Here is a 12,813-nt window from a genome sequence, read left to right on the forward strand (position 1 = left end):
ACAACCTGCCCTCCGATTTTACACACTGAACTCTGTCTGCAAAGTAGTTGGCAAGGCAGTCATTAGAAAAACCGAGGCTACTGAGTCTGCCGATAAGAATATGGTGGTTGACAGAGTCGAAAGCCTTGGCCAGGTCGATGAAGACGGCTGCACAGTAGTGTCTATCTGCTCCTGCACCATGCCAACGGCTTGAGAGGACCGGACACCAACACTCAACACACCCTGTAACTCTTCTGAAGTCAAATCTCGTATACCAAATACTTCTCTGCAGCTGCCTACATCTATTTTCTATGATTAAGTTCCATTTCTGCGGCACAGTTGATAACCATTGCTATGAACGCTAAGAAGCCAACCTTACTGAAGCATATATCACTCGTTGGCCTAGCCCTCTGTGCTGGCACAGATCTGCTAGTCACAGGGATCCTCTCTGGATCCATCACCCTTGACCCATCCTCCTCCGCTTTCATCACTGCCTCAGCATACTACACCTTCTGCACTACTCTGACTCTGGCCACCTCAACCTGCCTCTCTTACAGTGGACACTTCCAATTCCCAGCAACAAGGGCACCCCAACATTTCACCCACCAAGCAAGGATTTTTTGGGGGGAGGTCAATGAGAAAGTGTCAAATTTGGTCACCAAAAAAAATGAATGGCTTATTTGCTATGTGAGGTTTACTTGATCTATTAGACGTTTCATAATGCTTAAATTGTTACGTGTGTACTGATAAAAGTAGGACACGTGATATCCCGGCAACTTTGAGAAAAAACAGTTTTGTCTCGAGAAGGCTATGCATATTCATGGCATGAGGCTAGTAGCATAGCATCTTTCTCCATTTAATACAGTCGGTTGATGTCAACAATCCTCATCGAATATTCAAAAAAGGATTACAATGATTAGATGTATCCACCAATCCATATAAAGGATAGTTGGGAGCTAGAGAGCCTGCCGTGCTGCTTTGTGAACAATGGCTCCCATTGTTAGGGCATAGATTCATGTACACTATATATACAAAAGTATATGGAAACCCCTTCAAATTAGTGGATTCGGCTATTTCAGCCACACTCATTGCTGACATGTGTATACAATCGAACACGAAGCCATGCAATCTCCATTGACAAACATTGGCAGTAGAATGGCCTCACTGGAGAGCTCAGAGACTTTCAATGTGGCACCATCATAGGATGCCTCTTTTCCAACAAGTAAGTTAGTCATATTTCTGCCTTGCTAGAACTGTCCCGGTGAACTGAAAGTGCTGTTTTTGTGAAGTGGAAACATCTCGCAGCAACAATGGCCCAGCCGCAAAGTGGTAGGCCACACAAGCTCCTAGAACGGGACTGCCAAGTGCTGAAGAGCGTAGCGTGTAAAATAGCCTGTCCTTGGTAGCAACACTCACTATCGAGTTCCAAACTGCTTCTAGAAGCAACATCAGCACAATAACTGTTTGTCGGGAACTTCATGGAAAAGGTTTTCCATGGCCGAGCAGCCTAGGATTATCATGCGCAATGCCAATCTTCTGCTGGAGTGGTGTAAAGCTCGCTGCCATTGAACTCTGGAGCAGTGGAAATGTATTCTCTGGAGTGATGAATAACGCTTCACCAGATGCCAGAAGAACGCTACCTGCCCGAAAACATAGTGCCAACTGTAAAATTTGGTGGGGGAGGAACCATGGTCTGGGGCTGTTTTTCATGGTTCGGACTAGGCCTCTTAGTTCCAGTGAAGAGAAATCTTAACGCTACAGCATACAATGACATTCAAGATGATTTTGTGCTTCCAACCTGGTGGCCTTTCCCTGCTTCAGCATGACAATGCCCCCGTGCACAAAGCAAGGTCCAGGACAAAAATGGTTTGTCGAGATCGGGGTGGAAGAACATTACTGGCCTGCACAGCACCCTGACCTCAACACCATCGAACACCTTTGGGATGAATTGGAACTCGACCGCAAGCCAGGCCTAATTGCCCAGCATCAGTGCCCGACTTCACTAATGCTCTTGTAGCTGAATGGAAGCAAGTGCACTATTTGGGGTGTTTTTACTATCTCCCTACATAATTCTGATTGATGAGAGTGTGTTTCAGACATAACTATTCCACTATAGCTAATATTTTTTATAATTTATTATAAACGTTAGTAGTATATTTTTCTTCTACTGTATATATGTCATACATTACTGTTCCTTCATACTGCTGTGTAAACTCGCCTCGGTTTCCGGAGCAAATAAACTGTCTTGAAAACAAGGCATATCTACTTATTTGCTATATTGACAGACTAATCTGTTTTATTAAAGCATGTTTATTTGCCAACAAATTCAAGTTTAAATGATACACCAGCTCCCTGTGTCACACTCTGACCATGATTTGCGTTGTTTGTTTCTATGTTTTGTTTGGTCAGGGTGTGATATGAGTGGGAATTCTATGTTGTATGTCTAGTTTGTCTATTTCTATGTGTTTTGGCCTGATATGGTTCTCAATCAGTGGCAGGTGTTTGTCGTTGTCTCTGATTGGGAACCATATTTAGGTAGCCTGTTTTGTATTGTGGTTTGTGGGTTATTGTCTATGTGATGTTGCATGTTAGCAATCGTTTTCTATGTTAGTTAGTTGTACTTAGTGGTTTTTCTGTCTTTTCACGAAATCATGCATTCACACCACGTTGTGCTTTGGTCTCCTCAGTACGACGATCGTGACACCCTGCATTACTTGTTTGAGAAGTAAGATTGAAGCTAGTTTATCCAAATACATTTAATGACTATCACAATGAATTGATCCAGAAGTTGAAGTCAACACTTTACTGGTTTCTGATGCAGCTGGAATCAGTTACTTCTCAGTACACTCGTAAAATAGACGATATAAAACACCATAATATACATATGTACAACAGCTAGAAATATCTAATCGCCCAACATCAGAGCCCAGCTTCACCAATGCTCTTGGAGCTGAATGGAAGAAAGTGCCCTCAGCAATGTTCCAACATCTAGTGGAAAGCCGTCCCAGAAGAGTGGAGGCTGTTATAGCAGCAAAGGGGGGGACCAACTCCATATTAATGCCCATGATTTTGGAAAGAGATGTTTCTGTACATCACTTTGTGACATTGGCTGATGTAAAAGGGTGATGTAAAAAGGGATTTACAAATCAATTTGATTGATGTTCGACGAGCAGGTGTCCACATACATTTGGTCATGTAGTGTATCTTGTCAGTATATCCATCTTTGTCTAGTATGTTCCACATACCCAACAACCAGATGTTCCAGTTTTCAGGGAACATGGGAGCAGCTATATGGACACGCCTGGTTCCCAAATTGATGACGTATGTTGCGCAACTGAGACTCGAGTGGAGATGAATGGATTCGGTTCAGTCAGTTGTCCTGATGAACCATGCTCTTCCCAGCTAGCTAGTTTATGCTGGCTAGCTGGCAACAACAGCAGCATGGCTCTGGTTAATTAAAGGGATACTTCACCGCTAGACATTATTTGGGGTGTTTTTCCAATCTCACTACATAATTCTGATTGATGAGAGGGTGTTTCAGACATAACTATTCCACTATAGCTAATATTTTTTATAATTTATTATAAACGTTAGTAGTATATTTTTCTTCTACTGTATATATGTCATACATTACTGTTCCTTCATACTGCTGTGTAAACTCGCCTCGGTTTCCGGAGCAAATAAACTGTCTTGAATACAAGGCATATCTACTTATTTGCTATATTGACAGACTAATCTGTTTTATTAAAGCATGTTTATTTGCCAACAAATTAAAGTTTAAATGATACACCAGCTCCCTGCATGACTTGTTTTAGAAGTAAGATTGTATCTAGTTTATCCAAATACATTTCATGAATATCACAATGAATTGATCCAGAAGTTGAAGTCAACACTTTACTGGTTTCTGATGCAGCTGGAATCAGTTACTTCTCAGTACACTCGTAAAATAGACGATATAAAACACCATAAGATACATATGTACAACAGCTAAAAATATCTAATCGCCCAACATCAGAGCCCAGCTTCACCAATGCTCTTGGAGCTGAATGGAAGAAAGTGCCCCCAGCAATGTTCCAACATCTAGTGGAAAGCCGTCCCAGAAGAGTGGAGGCTGTTATAGCAGCAAAGGGGGGGGGGGGGGGGACCAACTCCATATTAATACCCATGATTTTGGAAAGACATGTTTCTGTGCAGCACTTTGTGACATTGGTTGATGTAAAAGGGCTTTATAAATACATTTGATTGAAATTCCAATTACTGTAGCTAACATGTGTGAATGACCATTGCAACGGTGTTGTATCAAGGTGTTTTCCACTATTGCTTCCCAATGGGCAGCAGTTGCACTTGCTTCACTGGGCCGCTGTATCACATGTTCCTGGCAGCCCTAGTTACAGCCAATTTTAAAATGAATTTAATAGTCCCCCATCATCATCAATCTACACACAATACCCCATCATGACAATACAAAAACAGGTTTGTAGAAATGTTTGCTAATTATTAAAAATAAGATCAAATATCACATTTACATACGTATTCAGACCCTTTACTCAATACTTTTTTGAAGCACCTTTGGCAGCGATTACAGCCTTGAGTCGTATTGGGTATGACACTACTAGCTACTGGCAGGTTAGATGGAGAGCGTTGCTGCACAGCTATTTTCAGGTCTCTCCAGAGATCTTCGATCAGGTTCAAGTCTGGGCTCTGGCTGGGCCACTCAAGAACATTCAAAGACCTGTCCAGAAGCCACCCCTGCATTGTCTTGGCTGTGTGCTTAGGATTGTTGTCCTGTTGGAAGGTGAACCTTCTCCCCAGTCTCTCCAGAGGTTCTGAGCAGGTTTTCATCAGATCGCTCTGTACTTTGCTCCGTTCATCTTTCCCTCAATCCTGAAAAACATCCCCACAACATGATGCTGCCACCACCGTGCTTCACCAAAGGGATGGTGCCAGGTTTCCTCCAGATGTAATGCTCAGCATTCAGTCCAAAGAGTTGAATCTTGGTTTCATCAGACCAGAGAATCTTGTTTCTCATGGTCTGAGAGTCTTTCGGTGCCTTTTGGCAATCTCCAAATAGGCTGTCATGTGCCTTTTACTGAGGAGTGTCTTCAGTCTGGCCCCTCTACCATAAAGGCCTGATTGGTGAAGTGCTGCAGAGATGGTTGTCCTTCTGGAAGGTTCTCCCATCTCCACAGAAGAACTCCAGAGCTCCTTGGTCACCTCCCTTCTCCCAAGGCCCTTCTCCCCCAATTGCTCAGTTTGGCCGGACGGCCAGCTCCAGGAAGTATTGGTAGTTCCTAACTTCTTCTGTTTAAGAATGATTGAGGCCATTGTGTCCTTGGGGACCTTCAATGCTGCAGCCATTTTTTGGTACCCTTCTCCAGATCTGTGCCTCGACACGATCCTGTCTTTGAGCTCTACGGACAATTCCTTTGACCTCATGGCTTGGTTTTTACTTTGACATGCACTGTCAACTGTGAAACCTTATATAGACAGGTGTTTGCCTTTCCAAATCATGTCCAATCAATTTAATTTACCACAGGTGGACTTCAATCAAGTTGTAGAAACATCTCAAGGATGATAAATGGAAACAGGATGCACCGGAACTTAATTTCAAGTCTCATAGCAAAGAGTCTCAATACTTATGAGGTATTTCTGTTTTTTATATGTAATACATTGGCAAACATTTCTAAAAACCTGTTTTCCCTTCATCATTATGGAGTATTGTGTGTAGATTGCTGAGGATTTTTTAATAAAAAAAAAAAAACAATTTTTGAAAAAGGCTGTAATGTAACAAAATGTGGAAAAGGTGAAAGGGTCTGAATACTTTCCGAAGGCACTGTTCATCCAGGGTGACTTCTAGGATAGATATGTAGTCATTTATGACAATTAAAAACTAGTCATGTAAAACCTGATGCTTATTAAGGGCTTAACGTTTCTAACAGGGCTTTTGGGTGTGTCTGGGCAAGATCTTTGAGGGAGTTGATTGGTTGCATTCAGATTAAACTGGACCTTTTATTTCAACCTTACCTCAGCTGACCTCTCACCCCCAGACATAGAAGCACAGCTGCACTGAAGGTCTCGACGGAGTGACTGGCTGATGCATGCATGTCTACTGCATGGACACTTTCACTGGTGAGCTCACACCTAGTCTATGAGTAAGGTTAGTCTGTCAATCTGTCTATATTATTTATGTTTATCCATCTGTCTGCTGATCTTCCTACTTGTCTGCCTATGTGCCAGCCTCTGAGCCTAATATGCCCTGGGAAAAATGTAATTTGTTCTAGGCTAAAACAATTATTTTCTCTCCCAATACAGTATGTTTCAATGATGACGAATAGCTGGGAAGAATAGGAGAAAAGTAGTCTTATCCCACTTATATCCCTAGATAGATTACTCCATCTCTGAATATCAGAACTGGTCATTGATTTTTGTTTTTTTACATGTATAAATTAACTGTAAATTGCACTGTGATCCAAGAGACTCTTCCCAGAACAAAGCATTACATCTCACTAAAGGCTGATAGAGTATCTGCTCTCTGATATCTCAACCTTCAATAGAGAAGTGGAATAGTGCATCAAGATGGAGAGTGGCAGGTGATACCAGAGGTGATACCAGATGTGATACTAGAAGTGACAGATTTATAAAGACAAAGAAAATTCTTAAGCGATCATATCTGAAAGTCTGGAACGGATGTTCCGGGTCAATTAGCTGGGCACTGGGGATTTACTGCAAATCATGGATAAGGGGAAGATTATTGAGCAATACAAACAAGTTGACTATTTACAGGATGTAGATGCTTGCTAACAGAGATGGCACCACAGGTCCCAGAGTGGTGTGGCAAACTGAACATTCTGGGGCAGTTGTTTTTCCTGATCTAGTAACCTAACCAGGTAAAACCTTGGACCTTATACTCTATCACGTGATAAATCTGTTGTAAAAAGTTTGAATATGGGCTATGATGGGACCAGAGTTTTTCTAATCAGGTCACATTGTTAAAAAAAACTCCTGGCCTTGAGGAGGATGAAAACCCTGTAAAACTGCAGAAAACTTGTACTTGTTCTTATGAATTATATTTTAAAGAAGGGGACGAGGTCGGTTTCCTATACACAGAGAAAGCAACATGATTGGACAATACAACTCACAACGCTGAGCTTGCTTTATGCAGTTTTACATCGTGTAGTCCTGCCCTATGCAACTGTAGGCCTAATTAAACATGAGTCTATTGACACACAGATGCATCAATCTAAGTAACATAATACAAAAATCCCCATCAAAATCCATCAAATGAAGCTAGAGCTTTTGTTTTCATGGGCTGCATCTCAATCTATCGCATCTGCCTATGGCGGACTTCCACATCTGCGGTGGAAGGTGGCTGAGCTACAGCGGTGTTTTTCACTTTTGTTTAGCTTCCGAATCTCCCCACTGTGGAAAGGGGAGATAATCACGGGCACAGTAGTGTTATCAATTTTGCTCTACAACCCCCACAAGTGTCACGTGACTCGTCTGAAGGTAACTGGTACTGTTTGAAAAAAACGAATGGAAGTATGGAGGTAGTTTTGTGCCTGCCCCAAAACGGTTAAATGTGTATTAAAAATTGACACTACCAGTCAAAAGTTTGGACACACCTACTCATTCCAGGGCCAAATAAACAAATATTTTTAAAAAGCAGCATGAGGGAAGACATTATAAACACACCTTCTTTGTTTCTATAAAAACAATTGGAAGTGCTATAGACACAAATGAGATTTATGTTGTCTAGCCAGAAAAAACTACATTCCCTAATCATGATGTAGCCATGAATCACTTTGTTCCCACCTACGCCTGTGAAACGGACTGCAGTGCTTAAAGTCAGACATAATGTACCAGTCAAAAGTTGGGGCACACCTACTCATTCAAGGATTTCTCTTTATTTTGACTATTTTCTACATTGTAGAATAATAGTGAAGACACATATGGAATCATCTAGTAACCAGAAAAGTGTTAAACAAATCAAAATATGTTTTATATTCTTCAAAGTAGCCACCCTTTGCCTTGATGACAGCTTTGCACACTCTTAGCGTTCAACCAGCTTCATGAGGTAGTCACCTGGAATGCATTTAAATTAACAGGTGTGCCCTGTTAAAGGTTAGTTTGTGGAATTTCTTTCCTTCTAATGTGTTTGAGCCAATCAGTTGTGTTGTGACAAAGTAGGGGTGATGTACAGAAGAAAGCCCTATTTGGTAAGAGACCATGTCCATATTATGGCAAGAACAGCTCGAATAACCAGAGAAACGACAGTCCATCATTACTTTAAGACATGGAGGTCAGTCAATGCGGAAAATGTCAAGAACTTTGAAAGTTTCATGAAGTGCAGTCACATAAACCATCAAGCACTATGAGGAAAACTGGCTCTCATGGGGACCGCCACAGGAAGGGAAGACCCAGAGTTACCTCTGCAACAGAGGGTCAAGAAACACCACCAATGGACATTAGACCGGTGGAAATCTGTCCTTTGGTCTGATGAGTCCAAATTTTAGACTTTTGGTTCAAACCGCTGTGTCTTTGAGACGCAGAGTAGGTGAATGGATGATCTCTGCATGTGTGGTTCCCACCGTGAAGCATGGAGGAGGTGTGATGGTGTATGTGGTGCTAAATGGGTCCTAAAATTCTAAATCCAATAGCTAAATGATCCATGATCTGACCATTTTAAAACAATTCCATAAGTCAGCTTAGAAACCAATACAGCATGTCAGATCGCTAATGTTTAGGTGTAAGGGCTGCTAAATTTCTGTAATAGTTTTTGCTTGTGTCTGTCAGGGGTAATGTGCTATCATGTTTGCTAAATAAATACAGAGGGGAAGTGTAAAGTGCACCTTGAGATTTGTGCATGCCCGCGTAACCTGCTATTTCAGTGAATCATATTGGTCAAGACCAATGATGTATATAAACCCTGGATTGATGATGCTGTGTATTGGCCAGTGAAATGCTTTAAAGCTACTGGTTGGCCATGTTGGCAATCCTCCATGGCAGAGTTTCCCAAACTTGGTTCTGGGGCCCCACTTGGGTGCACATTTTGGTTTTTGCCCTAGCACTACACAGCTAATTCAAATAACCAACTCATCGTCAAGATTTGATTATAAGAATCAGCTGTGTAGTGCTAGAGCAACAACCAAAACGTGCACCCGGGGGGGCCCTAGACCGAGTTTCACACGGAAACCGTGTTTCATAGGAATTAATGGAATTCTACAGTATTTAAAATAAATGTTATAAGGATAAAATTACATTAATTGAATTGTTTTTGTTGTTGTAGTGGGGACAGTAACATTAGAACTTCCAAAATACATTTTTTAAATGTTCTATTTTTATGTTTAGCTCACACAATATCACTTAAAAGTATCCATTAAGGAGTCTGTAATAGAATAAACGTGGCAAAAACAAATGTATACTTTAATAAATGCATTTCTACAGCTTCCAAAATATGTTTTACAACGGTGGAGGAGTGCCAAGATGGAAGCATGGTGGCTTCAAAACAGAGCCCCCTGTAAGTCATCTATTGCATATATAAATCATTGGTTAAGAAAGCAAAGAGCCTGCAGCAGCACTCCGATGTGAAGGACAGAGAAATTGTGTGCAATTAGACACATCATGACAAAATTGGTACAATAAAAAACATAACTCTGCCCCTCTTTTTAACGCATTGCGTCTATATATTTGATTAAACTAAATCAAAGTGGTGTGGCGCCTGATTGAAAAGTGCTGTGGCAAATGTTGCCTCGCCACACGTTTTCCGGTGCCCCTGTTTGCTAATGTGATTGATTACATTGTTAGGGGGGTGCTTCTAAACACCCCAGCAATAAAACACTCTGGGATTGTTATTAAAGAGAAGTGAAAAACGAAAACGTACCAATATTAACCACAGAAGAGTGAATATGACTCATGATCATAATGGGAGTCCAGGTAGGTCTACTGGCAAAATCAGTGATCAATAGAGAACTTGGGAGGACCTGAATAAAGGGAATATGACATTTGCCCTGATGAGCCCACATGGTTCTTTCAGTAAATTAGAATTCTCAGATAACAGAATGGACTGTGTCTCTTGAGCCAAATCGATGTTCCACATTTGGTCAAGTAATCCCCATTGATTCACTTTAACCGGCAAATGCAATTGATTACAAGGCAGTTTTACACTTGAAAATTATTGATTTCTGAGAGCCTATACAACCCTCCACCTCCCTACCACCACCAGCTATAATAACCTCATAAGGCCTGTCATTGGAACTCCTTTCTCCCAGCAGGGTGTCGATGCCAGCAGCCCCGCATAGGGCTACCTGCCATCATATCATCTGGCTCCGAGGATCTTCCCTCGGAGACGAGGCCATTGCCTAAACTATTTAATAAAATGTCATATTGTATTCTGTCTCTGCTGTCCATTCTGTTAAGCCTGTACTAGATTGGACTAAATTACCGACAGAGTGTAAATGTCTGTGTGTGTGTGTGTGTGTGTCTTCGTGTGCATGTGTGAGTCATGAGTGTGTGTCTGCATGTGAAAATCACCTCCCAGTTCTTTCCATTCGAAATATTTTTATGGTATCGATCACACCTTTCGACGCTCAATGTGAATGATTTCTCTCACAAGACATTTAAGTGCTATTTTAATGAGATGCTACTCGTACCACTAGCTTTTGATTCTTCATGTGATCCGTGTCGCATTTAACCAATCAAATGTTTCCAGTCTCCACCCTGGCCAATCAGAGCAGCTAGGTGTGACATTTCATGTCATTAATCAATACTATTACCGCACACCCTCTGTTGTGAGCCAATTTAAAACATATTTTTAAAAAGCAGCATTAGGGAAGACATTATAAACACAACTTCCTTGTTTCTATAAAAACAATTGGAAGTGCTATAGACACAAATGAGATTTATGTTGTCTAGCCAGCAAAAACTGCATTCCCTAATCTTGATGTAGCCATGAATCACTTTGTTCCCGCCTACGCCCGTGAAACGGACTGCAGTGCTTAAAGTCAGACATAATGTACCAGTCAAAAGTTGGGGCACACCTACTCATTCAAGGATTTCTCTTTATTTTTACTATTTTCTATATTGTAGAATAATAGTGAAGACATCAAAACTATGAAATAACACATATGGAATCAAGTAGTAACCAAAAAAAGTGTTAAATCAAAACATTTACATTTACATTTACATTTAAGTCATTTAGCAGACGCTCTTATCCAGAGCGACTTACAAATTGGACAACATATGTTTCATTTGAGATTCTTCAAAGTAGCCACCCTTTGCCTTTATGACAGCTTTGCACACTCTTGGCATTCTCTCAACCAGATTCATGAGGTAGTCACCTGGAATGCATTTCAATTAACAGGTGTGCCTTGTTAAAAGTTCATTAATGCGTTTGAGTCAATCGGTTGTGTTGTGACAAGGTACGGGTGGTATACAGAAGAGCCCTATTTGGTAAAAGACCAAGTTCATATTATGGCAAGAACAGCTAAAATAACCAAAGAGAAATGACAGTCCATCCTTACTTTAAAACCTGAAGGTCAGTCAATGCAGAACATTTCAAGAACTTTTAAACTTTCTTCAAGTGCAGTCGCAAAAACCATGAAGCGCTATGATGAAACTGGTTCTCATGATGAGGACCGCCACAGGAAAGGAAGACCCAGAGTTACCTCTGCATAGAAGTTCATTAGAATTACCAGCCTCAGAAATTGCAGCCCAAATAAATGCTTCACAGAGTTCAAGTAACAGACACATATCAACATCAACTGTTCAGAGGAGACTGCGTGAATCAGGACTTCATGGTCCAATTTCTGCAAAGAAACCACTACTAAAGGACACCAATAATAAGAAGAGACCTGCATGGGTCAAGAAACACGAGCAATTGACATTCTGTCCGTTGGTCTGATGAGTCCAAATTTGCGATTTTGGTTAAAACCGCTGTGTCTTTGTGAGACGTAGAGTAGTTGAACGGATGATCTCCCCATGTGTTGTTCCCACCGTGCAACATGGAGGAAGAGTTGTGATGGGGTGGTGGTGCTTTGCTGATGACACTGTCTGTGATTTATTTAGAGTTCAAGGTACACTTAACCAACATGGCTACCACAGCATTCTGCAGTGATACGCCATCCCATCTGGTTTGCGCTTAGTGGGACTATGACCCAACACACCTCCAAGCTGTCTAAGGGTTATTTGACCAAGAAGGAGAGAAATGGAGTGCTGCATCAGATGACCTGGCCTCCACAATCACCCGACCTCAACCCATTTGAGATGGTTTGGGATGAGTTGGACCGCAGTGTCCACTGTGCATTACAGATACATTATAAAGTAATCCTGTACACAGCGTACACATAAATACAAAGGATTAGTCTAATCCTCTCACTTGGAATGGCTGGAATTCAATTGAATCAGCCATAGTAATGTTTACAGTGTGTTTGATTACAAACTACTACATTTTTACTGTTGCCCCCACCCATGTTGCGACTTGCAAGCACATCCTCAAGACAGAGGTAGAGGGACATACCCATCTATTGACCCAGTCTACCAGGAGATCAGTCTGGGTCATGTGACTGCATGGCTCTGGTTATAGGGTTGTCTACAAGGGTAAGCCCCACAGAAATGACCCAGGCTGAACTGTCTTACACAACACAGGATTATAAGATAGGCATAGAAACAAAACCACAATATTATTGAACCGGGCACATTGTCATTAGGAATTCATTGTCAAAGTGAAATCAAACCCTGCATTCAGGTTCAGACAAGGATGCATCAGCTTTTGTGCTGTAGGGCATGTGTTATTAAAAATGGCATTGCCATTTAAACATGATACAATAAAAACAAATG

Source organism: Oncorhynchus masou, chromosome 28, assembly GCF_036934945.1.
Source record: "Oncorhynchus masou masou isolate Uvic2021 chromosome 28, UVic_Omas_1.1, whole genome shotgun sequence".
Classification (NCBI taxonomy): Eukaryota; Metazoa; Chordata; class Actinopteri; order Salmoniformes; family Salmonidae; genus Oncorhynchus; species Oncorhynchus masou.